General features: G+C 38.4%; 1 long non-coding RNA gene across 1 annotated transcript; it reads right to left on the bottom strand.

Moving 5' to 3' along the window:
* Positions 1-1,164: 1,164 nt before the first annotated feature.
* On the bottom strand, positions 1,165-11,963 carry LOC114652659 (uncharacterized). Its single transcript, XR_003716411.2, has 4 exons — positions 11,847-11,963; positions 9,156-9,259; positions 3,186-3,930; positions 1,165-2,492 (listed from the first exon to the last, which is right to left on the bottom strand). It is a non-coding gene; the product is annotated as an uncharacterized LOC114652659 (long non-coding RNA).
* Positions 11,964-15,933: the final 3,970 nt, after the last annotated feature.

Consider the following 15,933-nt stretch of genomic DNA (forward strand, 5'->3'; position numbering starts at 1 on the left):
TATATATACTGTATATTTGAAACACTTCAAAAATTATTGGAGATCATGATGTTCTGATAAATTCTTGCTAATATGCCAGGAGCACCAATGCAACTTCAGTCTTAAACTTTGATGTCCCTTTTCTCAATAAATCTCCATAAATATATGACACTATCACTGCTTGAATAGTCAAAAAATCACATTAGAAAGGAGAGGTCTACCAAATAAAGTGGACTTCCAGATAAGATGGGAGGTTATTTGTAAGCTGAATTGTTTCGAAACTTTGAATATAAGTGAAATTTACAAAGTTAAATAACCTTGTTGCATAAAGTTACATAAAATGTTAATATATATGATATTTTGTTTGGTAGATAATGAAACAGATGATGTAGTTTGATTTTTTTGAAATCCCAGATCTGAGTGACACTTGTTGTCATTGAGCTACTGACACGTGTACAAGGCATAGCACCCTGACCTTCCTAACCTAATGCAAATCAGCCAAGACAAAGGATAGAACATCGCATGGCTTAAGTTGATTAAGCAATTGCAAAAAATGTCTGTAACTGCATGTCTACGACTGCAAATATTTTAGTTCTAAATATTAGGCATTAACCTGTAGATATTACAAAACATTTGAAAGATTATAAGAAGGACTAAATACTGAGGCACACATCAAAACTATTCAGGAGGTATCTTCGCTGCAGGCAATGTTTTCCATGAAAGGACAGAGTTTGGTTTAGGTCAAAAGAAAACTGCTGATCTGGAAATAATGGTGCATTCCGGAAAGGCCCACCCAACCTCCCAGCTGCTCTCCTTATTTATTCTATATTACAAAAGGAAACATAAATAAAGATTAGTCTCAAAATTATTATTACTACTTCAGGGTATTATTATTATGTTTAGTCATGAAAGGTTGTAATTTTACGTCAAATGAAGGCAAGTTAACCCTTTGAACATTCTTTCAAATGTAGTTTTCCTCAAGTGTAAATTGTTATGGGCAGGGGCAATGGATTAAACTTGATTGGCATTACACTTTTAATGTTACTGTTGTGGGCTTTACAATGTATATTGCAGTGTTAAACACAATGCATTTTCATTGCAAAGGTTTTAAAACACATTTGAAAGTTAAATGCATGAAGTGTTCCCTTCTGCTTCCATTAATGTATTTAGCATATACAGTACTGTATAAGTCAGCTTTATCATACATGATCAGATTTACATGTAGGCAGCTAATTATTTGGTTCTTTTTTGCAAAATTACAAGTAACTAAGCCGAATTCCACAATCTGTGGCTCAAGTTGACATTGTTTTCTTTATGTTATGCTTTTATTAAGTCTTGTTGATTGAAAATGATAAAACTATGTGTTATAATCCAAAAAGTTCTATTTATTGGTAATTTTAATCATCATTAATTAAGCACTGCCTGGAGAATGTAAACCATAATGTCATATAATGGAGTACTCTAGCACCATTGTTCTAGGCTTGTAATGTTGAAAGAGCTATTAGCACACAAGCACTGCAACAATGGCAGGATAATATGGAAAACAGAAATCAGCATTTAGCTTATTTTAGCACTAGTTTTTACAACAGGAGTATATTAAGATATTGAAAGACAATTTAAAATTAAAAACAAACTAGAGCAGAAATAAGGTAAATAAAAATATATGTGGCTGAAAGAGAGCCATTCCACAGGAAAGGCACTGCCCTAAATCAGATGGTGTATGGATACACTTTGTACTGGTATTAGGGTGGTAATGGTAACGTGTAATAAATTAAAAAAGGGATGTACAATGAAACATACAGTGACAAAAGAAAGAATCAATGAAAGAGGTGAGGTATGAGTTTGGGCTGTAGCTTGGTACCGTCACTTTGTAATATTATAAGAATTTGCTATTGCTCTCAAGGTGTCAGGCTTCACTCTACACCATAGAACAGACAAGTCTACTGCCATCTGCTTTGTGCAGAATCGGGCATGCAGAAGAGCTTGGAGCAATTGTAAAAAAGAAGGTTTCTGATGTCAGTTTAAAGCACAATTAGAGCTCTAGTTTTCTAAGAAAAAATAAAATACCGCATCACCATTCGAAATGTAGCTCTATAAAATACAAACAAGTCATGTTCACCTTGATGTAATAATATGGGGATATGGAAAGTTTAAACTTCTAGCTATTTAAGAAAGGGGTTCTGGGCTTTTTACCCAATAAACAAGCAGTTTGGTAATATTGTGATAGGCTGATGGAATCCTTTTTATGAATAAGAATACTGGATGTAGAAACATTGGTGTTCTCTGCATCTGCTCAACACATAGCAGTGCCAAACAAAAACAATAACAATCTTGCATCCTTTAACATACCTTCTCAGATCTTGTATTGCTTAACTTTAAAGACACTATTTTTTGTCCACTTTACAAATTACCTGGTTAATCCGTATTGCATATCTGACTGCAGTTACTTTTGTCATTTTAATGAAATGAGCAATTGGCCCCACTATTTTAACTCTTCAGTATCAAAAACTAACCTTTTATATATCGAGCTCATCTGTCTCGCTTAAAACTGTCCAAAATGTTTCCAGGGCAAGATCCAACCTGCGAACGCTGCAACCAAGCTCCTGCCTCACTGGGTCACATGTTCTGGGCCTGCACCAAACTAACATCATTTTGGACCAAAATTTTTAAGTGCCTTTCAGACAGCCTTGGGGTCACAATCCCTCCTAACCCATTAACATCTGTGCTCGGTGTTCTTCCAGACGGACTTGAAGTGGAGAAGGACAAGCAAACGGTGATTGCATTCACTACACTATTGGCACGCAGACTTATTCTGTTAAATTGGAAGAATCCTAATTCTCCTCTGATAAGTCAGTGGGAAACCGATGTTTTATATTATTTGAAATTGGAAAAAATCAAATTCTCAGTTAGAGGATTTGTACAGAATTTTTTCAAAACCTGGCAGGATCTAATCAATATTATTTTAGAATAAGAGAAATAACTATTACCGCATTTATTTCCCTTCTCCATTTTTTTTTTTTCCTTTCTTTTGTTTATTGTTGCCTTATTAAAAAGCCCTAAGCAATTCTCCTTCGGCTAAGCTCTCCTTCTCAAGGGTGGGGTTTGATTTGTCTTCAATTCTTTTTTGTTATAAATTAATGTATTTGTATGGAATGAGTACAATAAAATTAATAAATAAAATTAAAAAAAAAAAAAAAAAAACTAACCTTGCAGTACTGTTGACTGTCCAACCAACATGTGACATTTTGACACTCTCTAGTGGCATGATTAACAAAAATGTACTAAAATATGTAATTGAAAATAGAAATCAGTTTACCTGATTTATCCATTACCGAAGTACATATACAATGTATACAGTAAATGAATGGCAAAAAAACATAAAAGCAGTTATAGCTCCAACCTAGAGACCCTGTTTAATCTTGATGAATTATTGAAGATGACCAATATTCTAGTTCCTTCATGCAGAACTACACTCAAAAAGCAGGAGGGATGGAGCCAGAGGCAGAGCTGAAAATGGCATTAGTGTGAACAACCATTCGACTTCCCAATACTATCCTGCTGTACACTGAAGATGGTACAAGTTTGTGTGTGCAACAATAATGACAAGATCAGACCCAGTTGTGAGGTCCTAGAGTCAAGAAAGAGCATCCATGTTGGCATAAAGAATGCTTTTTCCAGCATTCAACCCTATATTAATAAGACTAAAAGACCAAAAACCAATAGGGGACTTGGGGTTTCATTATTTCTGAGAAGTCATACATTGCAAGGTGGCATGGCCAGTAACAAAGGTGAACTTTTGGCCTCAAAATGTAGCATCTCAGTTGGGTGATAGTCCATTTGGTAGCTACGGCCTCTCTTTCCACCACTTGGCTCTTGGTCCAAGATAGGGTGTTCTGAATCCTTCAATGATCTGACTTACATAGCACAAAGGCTAGTTTCAGATACATCTGTCTAGAAGATAAAAAGACAACAAAAAAGTCAAGAGAGATCAAAACACTGGCAGAGTTTAGGATTTTCTTAAGGTCACAAAATGTATGTTCAGCTTTAGAACTCTACCCCACAAGACTGTTTTATTGTTAGTTAGTTTAAAGGAGAAGTTCTTTCAGAAAAGAGGGTACAAACCTTTGATAATAGCCTGTTAATGCTAAGAGAGCTTGTGTTTGCCTTTTAGTTTGTGGTTTTGTATTGCAGCAATTTTGGACAATTGAGGCTCTACCTGTCTTTGACCTAACATATATTCCAGATATTTTGCTTTCACTAGCCTGACATAGCATTTCTTCAGATTAATATGCATGCCAGCTTGTTTACAGCACATAACTATTTCCTCTAGGTGACGTGAGTGTTCTTCCCAGGTGCTGGAATAGATTACAATAGGCAGTATTATTGGCTATGTGAGTGACTTCAGTAGTCTGTCTATCAAACACTGGAACATCACTGGTGTGCCATGGAGCCCAAAAAGAAGAATGCAATATTGCTAGTATCCACAAGAGTTACCAAGCTTATTTTTACCCTGGTCAGAGTAGACAAGGAAGTCTGCCAGTAGCCATGTCTATTGTTAATTAGGGAAGGGAGTGTTACCAAGTTTCTCAATAAGATTGTTAACCTTTGAGCACGGGTAAGGCATTGAATTGGGAAACTTGGTTGCATCATTGGAAGTTGTTACGAAAACACCAGCAGCTCTCTGGCTTTGGTACAACAACAACAACAACAACTTATTTCTTGTATGGCCCAAAATCATACAAGGAGTGCCGCAATGGGCTTCAAGAGGCCTTGTTTTTTGACAGCACCCCAGCCTTGACTCCCTAAGAAGACAAGAAAAAAACTCCCCAAAAAAGAAATAAAAAATACTCTTGTAGGGGAAAAAAATGGAAGAAATCTTGGGAAAGGTAATTCAGAGAGAGACTTCTTTCCACATAGGTTGGGCGTGCAATGGGTGTCAAAAAATGAAAATAATACAACACACAAACAGAACACAAGTAATCCTCTTCACAGAGCTAGATGGCCAATCTGTCATTGCCAATCCAGGAATACAATACAGTAGTAAAATAGTAATAGTATAAACTACAAAGCAAAATGCAAGAATAAATTATGTCACTCACTAAATACAGAGCTATCAGATATGAGCATACAGATTTGTTCAGAGTCTTAGAGACCTCTGCCATCAAGCTGCCTCCCCACTACTGACCATTACACAGCTGAGTCAGTGCTGGGCTGGCCAGTCTGATGAAAGGCCCCTTCTACACAATGATTCTAGTGCTTCTTTATCAAAGATGATTTTTCCATTGACAGGCAAATCACTTGGCAGTAGGGCAGTGGCACCAAGTGACACATGTGAATACCAAGAAGAGAAACAGAGTAGGCAAGTGTAATAGTTTATAAATATCATATCACTTATGTTTTAGTGCTAATGACTAACAACAGAGATGCAATATGCACAGCTAATCAGCAGCTCTACTCAGAATATGCTAAACTGAAGTAAAGAGTCTTAAGCCTAGATTTTGAAAACTGAGACTGAAAGGGCACCTCTTATAATAGTAGGCAGACCATTCTACAGCTTTGCGGCCCTACAACTAAAAGTTTGACCTCCCACAGTTATTTTATTAATCCTTGGAATCATAAGCAGACCAGCATCTTGAGATCTTAAAGTGTGCTCTGGTTTGCAAGTAATGATAAGTTCAGATAACTGGACCTTGGCTATTTAAGGCTTTATATGTTAAAAGGAGGATTTTGAAATTAGCCCTAAACATAACCGGGAGCCAGTGTAAGGATTTAAGAACTGGAGTTATGTGTTTATGTTTTCTTATTCTTATAATAATTATTTAACTGAAAGATGCATAAAGTACAATTTCAGCAGCTAATGAACACCTTATTGCAGTAGTCAATCCCACTAGATATAAATGCATGAATTAATTTCATAGCATCCAGAATATTTTGAAAATGCTTTCATTTAGCAACATTTTTAAGATGGAAAAAACATGTTTTGGACAGTTTTGTAATATCCGCTTTAAATGACATGCTAGTGTCAAAAATAACGCCTAGACTGCCGGCTGATTCAGTAAAAGTAATGGTGATTCTGAGTTAAATAATGACAAAATAGTGCTGTGACCCGCATCATTTCTTCCAATAATTAACATTTTTGTTTTGTCTGTATTCAAAGACAAGTAGTTGTCATCCGTCCACTCCTTTACCTCAATAATACACCTAAGTAAGGACCAACTGGAAAATTACCATTATGTTTTCTAATGATAGATCCCAGTGGAAGCATTTAAAGTGAAAATAATAAAAGTCCCAGTACTGAACCCTGTGGGACACCATATCTCACTTCTGTGTATAATGATGGAGTACTGTCGGCACATTTCTGTACATACTGGAATCAATTTGATAAATAAGAACTAAGCCAGGCAAGGACATTGCCTGTCAGCCCAATGTCATTTTCCAGACTATGTTTAGTTTAATAGAATGGTCATTGGTGTCAAATGCTGTGCTTAAGTCTAACAACATAGTTACAGAGGAATTTCTTTCATCAAAGAACATCAGAATGTCGTTACCAACATGTGTTAGTGCCAATTCTGTACAATAACCAGTGCAGAAGCCAGACTGGAATTTTTCAAATAAATTTGATGTGTACGGCGAGAGTGAAGCTGCACTGCGACTACTTTTTCAAGTATTTTAAAGGAGAAAGAGTAAATTTGAAATGGGGCTTGTCACAGGAGGCTGGGGGTCAGACCCAGTTGGGACACCTGGAAGGACCGGGAGGTGGCTTATACATCCCCCGGGCCATGAGGGGGGAACCGCCCTGGATGTTGAGGGGACCACGGGGAACAAGCAAGGAGGCTCAAGCCCACTGGGGCCTTTGGCCACCGCCAGGGGGAGCCACAAGCGTCGTGGAGCCCGGGAGTTTGACACTTCTGCCACACCTGGGAAGGTGGAGGAAGGGCCTTCCAGGAATGCCATCAAGCACCTGGAGCACATCCAGGTGGAAATAAAAGAGGCCGCCTCCCTACAATCAGGGAGGTACAGTCAGGAGCAGGAACAGGACGAAGCTCCCGTGAGGAGAGGAAAGGCGGCCCACGGAGACTGAAAGAGAGGCCCGTAAGGAGGGTGATTGGTGCGGGAGCACTGTGAGTTGTGGGAACTTTCTTTAGGAAAATAAACGTGTGCTTTTATAAATTGTTGGTGTCTGTCTGGTGGTGTTCGGACCCGGGTCTCACAGGCTATAATTATTAAGTATATGTGGGTCTAGGTCTGACTTTTTAAGTAATGTTTTCATGACTGACACTTTTAGTGCATCAGGTACTGCAGGTATTGAGCTATTGATAATGCTAAGAATAGCTGTTGCAAGAACATCCATTGTGCTTTTCACTAGTTTTACTGGCACTGGATCTAGAGAACAAGTAGTAGATTTTATTTAAGAAATTAAAGTTAAGACTTATTTGTTCTGTTACAGGAGTAAAATTTGTAAAGTGCTGAACACAAGGTGACACCGGGTGTGCCAAGCTAGCATGCAGTTTGCACTGTGATGCTGAGATCTGGGATGTTATACTTCTGATTTTCTCATTAAAGAAGTTCATGAAGTCTGTACTGCAAATGTCTGTTAGTATTTTCCAGTGTAGATCTGAATTCCATTTGTTAAATTAGCCACTGTCCTAAACAATACGTGAGGATTATTTTTGTTGTTATCTATTATTTTAGAACAGTAGTCTGAGCGAGCTTTAAAGAGAGTTTTTTTATATTTATTAACACTGTCTGTCCATGCAGTTTGCCGTGTAGCTTTATTGTTCTCCATCTACACTCCAGTTTTTGACACTCTAACTTAAGAGCTTGAGTGCTCTCATTAAATCAGGGTGAGTTTCTATGTGCTTTGATCACTTTTGTTTTAAGGGGAGCCGCTGTATCCAAAGCATCTCTCAAGGTCATATTTATAATTTGATGTTAGCTGATCAAAATTGTTTTGCACAATTACACTAGATTTACTCAAAATATATATACATTTTGAAACAAACTTACAATCTATATCTATAATCTTTTAGTCTGTGAATGTATTGGTATGGGCAGAACCAAATCAAGCATAATTAAGTAGTGATCAGAAATAACTTAATTTAATGGAATAATATTTAAATTTTGCATTTCAACTCTGTAATAAGTTATATGTAAATCTAATGTGTGGTTACGATTATGAGTTGGGTCATTGACAATCTGACAGAAGCCTACTGAATTTAACAAATAATTAAAACATTTGCTAAAATTATCATCTTCAACATCAGTGTGTACATTAAAATCCCCCATCAACACTACATAATGGTAATTTATTGCCAATTCAGATAAAAGGTTGCCATATTCAGTCATGAACAATGAATATGGCCCTGGTGGTCTGTAGACTAGCACTACAATTGTGCTGGAATCTGTTTTAACATTTAAAATGAGTGCCTCAAAGGATGTGAATTCCCCTACATTTTTAGAAGCATTTGGCATTTTGTCACAAAACATTATTCCAAGGCCACCTCCTCAACTAGTATGTCTAGATTTATGAAGGAATGTGTATCCATTTGGTGATGCCTCAGCTAGGAGAACAGTGTCAGATTTACTAAGCCAGGTGTCAGTAAGAAGACACAAATCAGATTTTATACTTAATATAATATCGTTTACCCAAACAGCTTTACTTCCAAGAGAGTGAAAGTTTAATAAACAGCATTTTAAAATGCACAAATGTTTCAAGCCAGCTGTGAAGGAACACTATCGGCTATAAATCACATCCCCTCTATATAGTCTTGGTAAGTGGTCAAACACAATTAAATTCTGACATTTTATTTTTGCTTTGGTGAATTTAAGCAGAGAAGGAGCCGCCTATATTCTATGTCTAGATCTAGCAAAGGATTGTTAACAGGCACCACTTTCACAGTCCCCTTGGAGTGGTGGTTTCCTTTTGAATCCAGCCCCAGGACGGGGTCCCCAACAGCTGGCAGTGACAAATCATCCTATACTGAAACTCTCATTGACAATAAAGCACATCACAGGCAGGTTTGTTGGTTTCAGTATTAGTAAACTATTAATATTGGGCTAGTTATGGCTAATTAAAACATGCATGCAACCTGACTTTAGTAGTAGACATCTAAGGGCATGTCCATTTACCATTGCTTACAAACACAGAGGATGAAAAAACAGTTAAACAACAATACCTTTTCACTTTGCTGGTTTGTGAGTTGCTGTAGGCTGTCAACCATGGTCAGCAAGTTCACTGGCTCCATCATCTCTGCCAGTAGAAATCTTGCCAATTACGCCACTGTAAATGAAAGACAAAACAATGTGAAAAGAACTGGGTCTTCAATTGAGAGACCCTTTTTAATTTTGATGACAGGTTGATTTGTATTACTGAAAATAAGCAGTGGTGGCACCACAAATTTCAAAAGAGAACAGCTGCAGGAACATCATTGTCTCTCTGGCAGTTCTACAAGTCAAATGATGCGACCCTGCTGGTCGGAGCAGAGCTTTACTCTTCAAGTCCAAAAGAGACAGAGCAGAAGTGACATCAGGCTTCTTACTGTATGTGATCCTCAGTTCTATAGAAACAGAAACAACGTAAACAACTGTCCACCTCATCTACTACTACCCCCCCTTACCCCCAATACTTCCCCTTATATGTGCAATATATATATATACTAATATATATATATAGTTAGTATTGACTAAACACTGAAATATAACACTAAAGAGATCTGGGGACCTGGGTTCGATTCCCGGGTCCTCCCTGCGTGGAGTTTGCATGTTCTCCCCGTGTCTGCGTGGGTTTCCTCCGGGGGCTCCGGTTTCCTCCCACAGTCCACAAACATGCAGGTTAGGTGGATTGGTGATTCTAAATTGGCCCTAGTGTGGGTGTGTTTGTGTGTGTCCTGCGGTGGGTTGGCACCCTGCCCAGGATTGTTTCCTGCCTTGTGCCCTGTGTTGGCTGGGATTGGCTCCAGCAGACCCCCGTGACCCTATGTTCGGATTCAGCGGGTTGGAAAATGGATGGATGGATATAACACTAAAGGGACACCTTGGTTACAATGAGATTTCCACATACTGGTTTTAACCCAGAACAACAGCTAAGTTTATATACAGTATATACATATATACAAGCTGCCTCCCCCCCCATGGCTCCGCCCATGTAGTAGTGAAACAGGACAGTGAGGAGGGCCCTGCCCAGCTCGCCACTCCTGACGTCACACTTTCCCCTTCCCTTGGCCCACAGCCTCTGTCTCGGATTAGCGCAAATTTGCTCCTGTAAGCGAACTATAATTCTTAGCACAATGAGAGAAGTCGCAAAATCAACCAAAATGTTCAAGCAAATTATAGAAAAAACCCGATCTAAATCCGTTAAGTGGTTCTCTCTTTGCTAGCTAACTGGATGTAAGATACTCCCTGAGGCTGGCGCGTGAGTGAGAAGGGCCCTGCCCCCCTCCTCTTGGCCTGCTGCATGTTTCTCAGATTCGCGCAAATAAATTGGTACGGCAGGCGAACTATAATATATAGCCCAATGAGAGAAGTCACAAAATCAACCAGAATATTCAATGCACATTATAGAAAAAAACCCTATCTAAATCCATTAAGTAGTTCTCTTGTGAAAAGTGGACAGACATAGAGACAGACAGACATTGGATTTTATATATTATATGCAGTATATATATGAGGCAGGTTAAGAGCTTAACTGAGGACAGAAAACAAGGACAGGGATTGACCAAATGCACTAACCTTTCTTCTCCCTCTTCTGCAGATCACCTGAACAGAAATCTGCTATGGCTCTTCTAGTTTGGTCCTTTATGTTAAAAACCAATTACTTAATCAAAAGCCAACACTTGCTGATAGCAGAGCTTGTTCTTTTATTCTATGGAATTCATTCTTCCACATCAGGTAATTCTTAAATTGCATAGTCTTCTATTCTAAAAATTTACATTTATTTATTTAGCTGACTTATTTATCCAAAGCGACTTACATGGAATTACAATTGGTTACATTTCTTTTCTTTTTCCAATTGAAGCATATACAGGTGAAGTGAGTTGCTCAGGATCACACAGGGTGAGATTTGAACCCACAACCTCAAAGTTTGAAGTCCAAAGCCTTAACCACTGTGTGACATTGCCTAATACAAATATCATCTAAGTGATTCATGAACTGGAACAGATTAGTAATACTCAGTTCTTCATTTTGTAATGAATGTCATCTACGAAGGGTGACCTACTACACTTCACCAACTTAAACAGGATGTGGTAAGGCCTGAAAAGAAGGGTGACACCCTCACCATATTTTTTCCCACCCCTTAACAAACAATCCCCTAAGTAATTGTTGAATCCCTTGGTTATAAAAAAAATGAATAAGAAACATAACACAATAAACAGATAATACACAAGTAATAGTAATAGGCTAATGCAAATCATCCAACAAATCTATATCAATTATATTAGTATAACAATTTACATGTAATCCATAGGGTTTAGATGGAGTACAGAGAAATACAAAAAGTTTAACAGTAGTGACAGTAGAATGTATAGAGGCTGGCAAGGTGGGTGGGTATGTCTGCATTTCATCTCACAGGGTCCATTGCTGAGGAGCTCCTGTTCTTTACTAGTAGGCATTAGAGGTGGCCACCTCTCTTAGTGTGAACCTCCCTAACAGTGATCAGCCAGCAGTACTCTTTCCTTCTTTGTGGCTGTTTCTTCTTCTTCTTTCTCTCTCTTTCTCCCTTCTTGCAGCTTTTAAATCCTTATTAAAGGCTTCTGCTGGTACCAAAACTACTGTCCTGGTTTGATTGGCTGTATCACTGGAGAAACAAGGTTATAACTACCTAGTGTGGCTTAATTTTTGTATATGTTAGTTATAAAAAGTGCACTTACCTGTGGGATAGGTGAGAAGGCTTCGGGAGCAAACAGCTGTGGTGGAGGTATTGAGGCACATCATGGGTGGAAACGTTGTTGGCAGTTTTGACATAGATGGGGAGGCCTGTCATTCATCTGCTTAATACAAATGTTAGGCCATGGTAGGTGAGAACCCATCTTGCCAATGCTGAGAAGATGGCAGTGAACTAAGGCACTAGTGCATGACAGGACACTCACACATAAAAAGCCAATTTAGAGTCACCTACACATGTTTGGAATGTAATAGGAAAACCAAAGTATAGGATAAAAACTCATAGATACAGAGGGAGCATGCAATTCCATTCACATAACATTCCACATATACAGTGACATGCCAGACCCACTCTCTTGGAACTATGAGGCAGCATAGTGCTAATGTTATGTCAGTCATGAGTATTCAAAGTGGCTTGGCACGACTACAGCATAGACCCAGTCCACCTGCTTTTCAGTTCCAGAGAACCACCCTGAATTCCATGCAAGCAACTGCAAGGATGATGTTAAAACAGACCAGGAGGTGTGTGTCTGTTTGAGAAAATGTGACAAGAATCAGTATTTAAAAGTAGGGTGCAAAACTGTGAGTAAAATCAAAATATGAATTGTCAAAAGCCATTAATCAAAGGACGAGTTGTCACTAGAACAAAGATGCTAAGCTGAGAAATGGTATACTATGAGTAGCTAAACAGAAATCTTGAAACACTGTGAGCACAGGATTGTTTGAGGCTTTAATCTGTAACCTTGGACACTGTATGGAGAAATGCACAGGATTATAAAGTAGAGTATCATGAGGTCACACGTAGTGCCTCTTGGGAGGCAGCCCTTAGCAACAGTGCTACACATCCTTACAACCCACTAACAAAACACCAAAGCTACAAAATACCAATGTGATACACTTAAAGTTAAACAGCAAAAATATTTATATTTATCCTAAAGTAATTAATATGACACACATATGTACATTTTTTTCTTCGGGTTAGAGAAATGTCAAATGATCTATAATAAGGGACACACAAAAAACTTTGATTCCTAACAGCTAACTACTACCCCAACTTTCAGCCTAAGACCATATAAAATATGAATTATTCTTACAGTAACAGCAAGAGTCATTTGAAAATATTAAACATTTTTAGTAAAGAGCCATTTTGCTTATTCTAAAAGAAAACGTAGTCACATAAAAATGTAGAGGTGAAGGCATTTGAAAAAAAAAAAAAAAACACATAATAATTATTTATTTTGAAATTTCAGTGGAAACTGCATTATCATTTCCAAGTCTTTTTAAATAAATACTTCAGCTTACCCTCATTATTCAAAGTCCTTTATGTCCAAACCAATGTCAGAGCTGCAAATTTGCTTATGTAGGTGTTCGTGAGCAAATCTGAAACTAATGGATATATTGAAAGATCACAGTGAAGCTACAGGCCTACAGCATATTTAAAAGAGTACAAGAGCTTTGTCTCCTGTGAGAAATGGTTAAATCAATCTGTGCCATGTAATCTTTAAATTCCATGCCGCTACTTCAGCCCTGACTTCATTCACACGAATCATTGTCCATAGTACTCTGAAATAAACAGCATGGATAAATTCAGTCTGTGCAAGAGGAAAAGATAGGGGCTTACACGTCCATATATAAACACATTAGCATCAAATGTTATGTGCGTGCAAAGAGGCAGAGTTGGCTATGTGCCTTTCACAACACCACCTGCCTTCTCTCTGAAGATTAACCGTGTTAGGCTTACTTATAACATTATGGTTTGAAAAATTCTGCCTTCCTTGAATCACTATCTGTTTGCTCATCTTATGGATTGCTGCCAATTCTCAGGCTAATAACATCTACAAGCACATGCCACTGAACGTTTAGTGGGGACATTTATTTAAAGCAAATACGACTTCAACCTTAAAGTATTTAGCACATTTTATTTTAATCTGATGTTTAGAGGAAAGATTAAATTATGGTTACTGGGGTTTTAGTTCCAAGTAATTAAGAGTGGATTTGGATCAGGATTATCTATAAGGATACAAAATTAACTTAGAAAACAAAAAAAAACATACATGCATTCAAAACAATCATAATAGGTTTGCTATTTAAAAACCATGAACCTCTGTCATTGGGCAAAATTGCTTTCAAATAGCATAACAAATAAGGCACAAAGCATTTGAGTCATTTTTACCCTGTTTATCTGAGGAAGCACTGTCAGTTCAAAGACATTTATCTTTAAGATACTGAATGATCTTTTGTGCCTGTTCTTGCTCACTTTCTTCCAGTAACACTTTAACTTCTGTTTTTACACAAAGCATTTTGCAACAAAATGGCCCGAAGTGACATATTGCTAGAGATGAACAAAATCTACTGGAAATCTACTAGTCATGACTAATAGTAGCTGACAGCAGGGATTTTAGATGCAGTAAAACCAACACAAAAACAATTATCAATCACTGAGAATCATTTGTCAAACTTCACATAAAGGGAAGTAAATGTTCACCATCTCTCTGGTGTATTCAGGGGAATCATAGGAAGGCAGTTGCAGAAACGATAAGACACGTTACATGCGTTAAATGGAACCTTCCTAATAGACATAACACTTTTGACAAACAAGAGCAGACCTCTGAGTGCCTTGTGCTTGTTTAGTTAGCTGGTAGCTAAAATGTCCCAACATATTATCCAGATACACTTTAAAGCTGATAAAGTTTTAACTTGGTAGTTTGTTCCAACTTTGCACAACCGTACTTGTAAAGAAGTGCTTATTTACTTCCACCTTAAAGTACATCCCTTAAAGAATGTGTCTGGTATTTTTCAAGCCAAAGTTTCTTCGCAATCATGGCACAGTGTTATTTGCCACATAAAACTGTTCTAAAGTGAAGCATTTCTATAAATTTTAAAAATACATAGTCTGTGCAGCTTATAATAGGACTAATGTAACCTGTGCAATGCACATGTCTCTGTTATATGCCATTTGATATGGGATTTGTAAATTCAGCGTTAATGTTTGTGACGCGTCATCTACTGGAATGACAAATGCAACACATTTTATTACTAAAAATGCTTGTCATGTGCCAACGTGACATCACAAACGGAGCCCTTACCTGGCTGGGATGCATATATAGTGGAAAGACCAGGGGAGAGAGCATATGCAGGGTATTACCTTCCCCGGACCATTAGATGGCAGCAGTACCATGGACTCTCACAGGGTTCCATTGCAGTTGGAGTTTGCCGCAGTCCAGTTGGGTTCCGTGGGCGCTGCCAGGTGATGCTGCAGGTACTGCTGAGCCATTGGTTGCAGCACTTCCTCCACACTCGGAAGTGGTGCCGGAAGAAGGTCATGGAACACCTATAGCACTTCTGGGTGCTCTATAAAAGGAGCCAGCTGCCACTACTCTGAGAGCCAGATTCAGGAGAAGGTGGAGAATGCTTGCCAGGAGGAGTGGAGGTGGACTGAGAGAGAAAGAAAAGGAAAGAAAGGACAAGAGAAGAGGAGACAAAAGAAAATACTCTGTTCATTGTGCATTGGTGCTTGTGAACTGTGCTGTGTAGGTGGGACACAGGGAAGGCGTTTTCACTGGGAACAAATAAAAAATGTGTGTGGTAAACTTGTGTCCTGCATCTGACTGTTTTGGGTTTGGGTGGCAGGAGTGCCCTCTGCTGGCCACAACTTATTATTCTACTTTTGCCACTGCAATTATGTTTTTTCAACAGACAAATGAACTTCACATCATATGACTATTTTTGTCCTAAACAGCATTTACTTTTTATGCTTTTCATTCCAAGAGGCAGTGTAGTGAAAAGAGCACATACTTGTTTCATTGCACTTTGTACAAATAATAATCTGTAAATGCATGGGGAGAACATGCAAAGCTAATGCAGGCCCTGAGCCTATGAGGCAGGAGTGACAGCTCTATGTTACCTGCCAAAGCTGGCATAAAAGTGGCTCTGCAAATGGCGGTAGGCAGCAGTGCTGATGGCTGGGTGGGGGGTGGGGGGGGGGGGGGGGGGGGGGGATGATGCAGGCACCACAGACAGAGCCTTTGCTGAGCTTGTAAACAATAACCTTGTTTGGAGTCTCTATTAGCCATA

This window comes from Erpetoichthys calabaricus, chromosome 5 (assembly GCF_900747795.2).
Source record: "Erpetoichthys calabaricus chromosome 5, fErpCal1.3, whole genome shotgun sequence".
NCBI classification, from domain to species: Eukaryota; Metazoa; Chordata; class Cladistia; order Polypteriformes; family Polypteridae; genus Erpetoichthys; species Erpetoichthys calabaricus.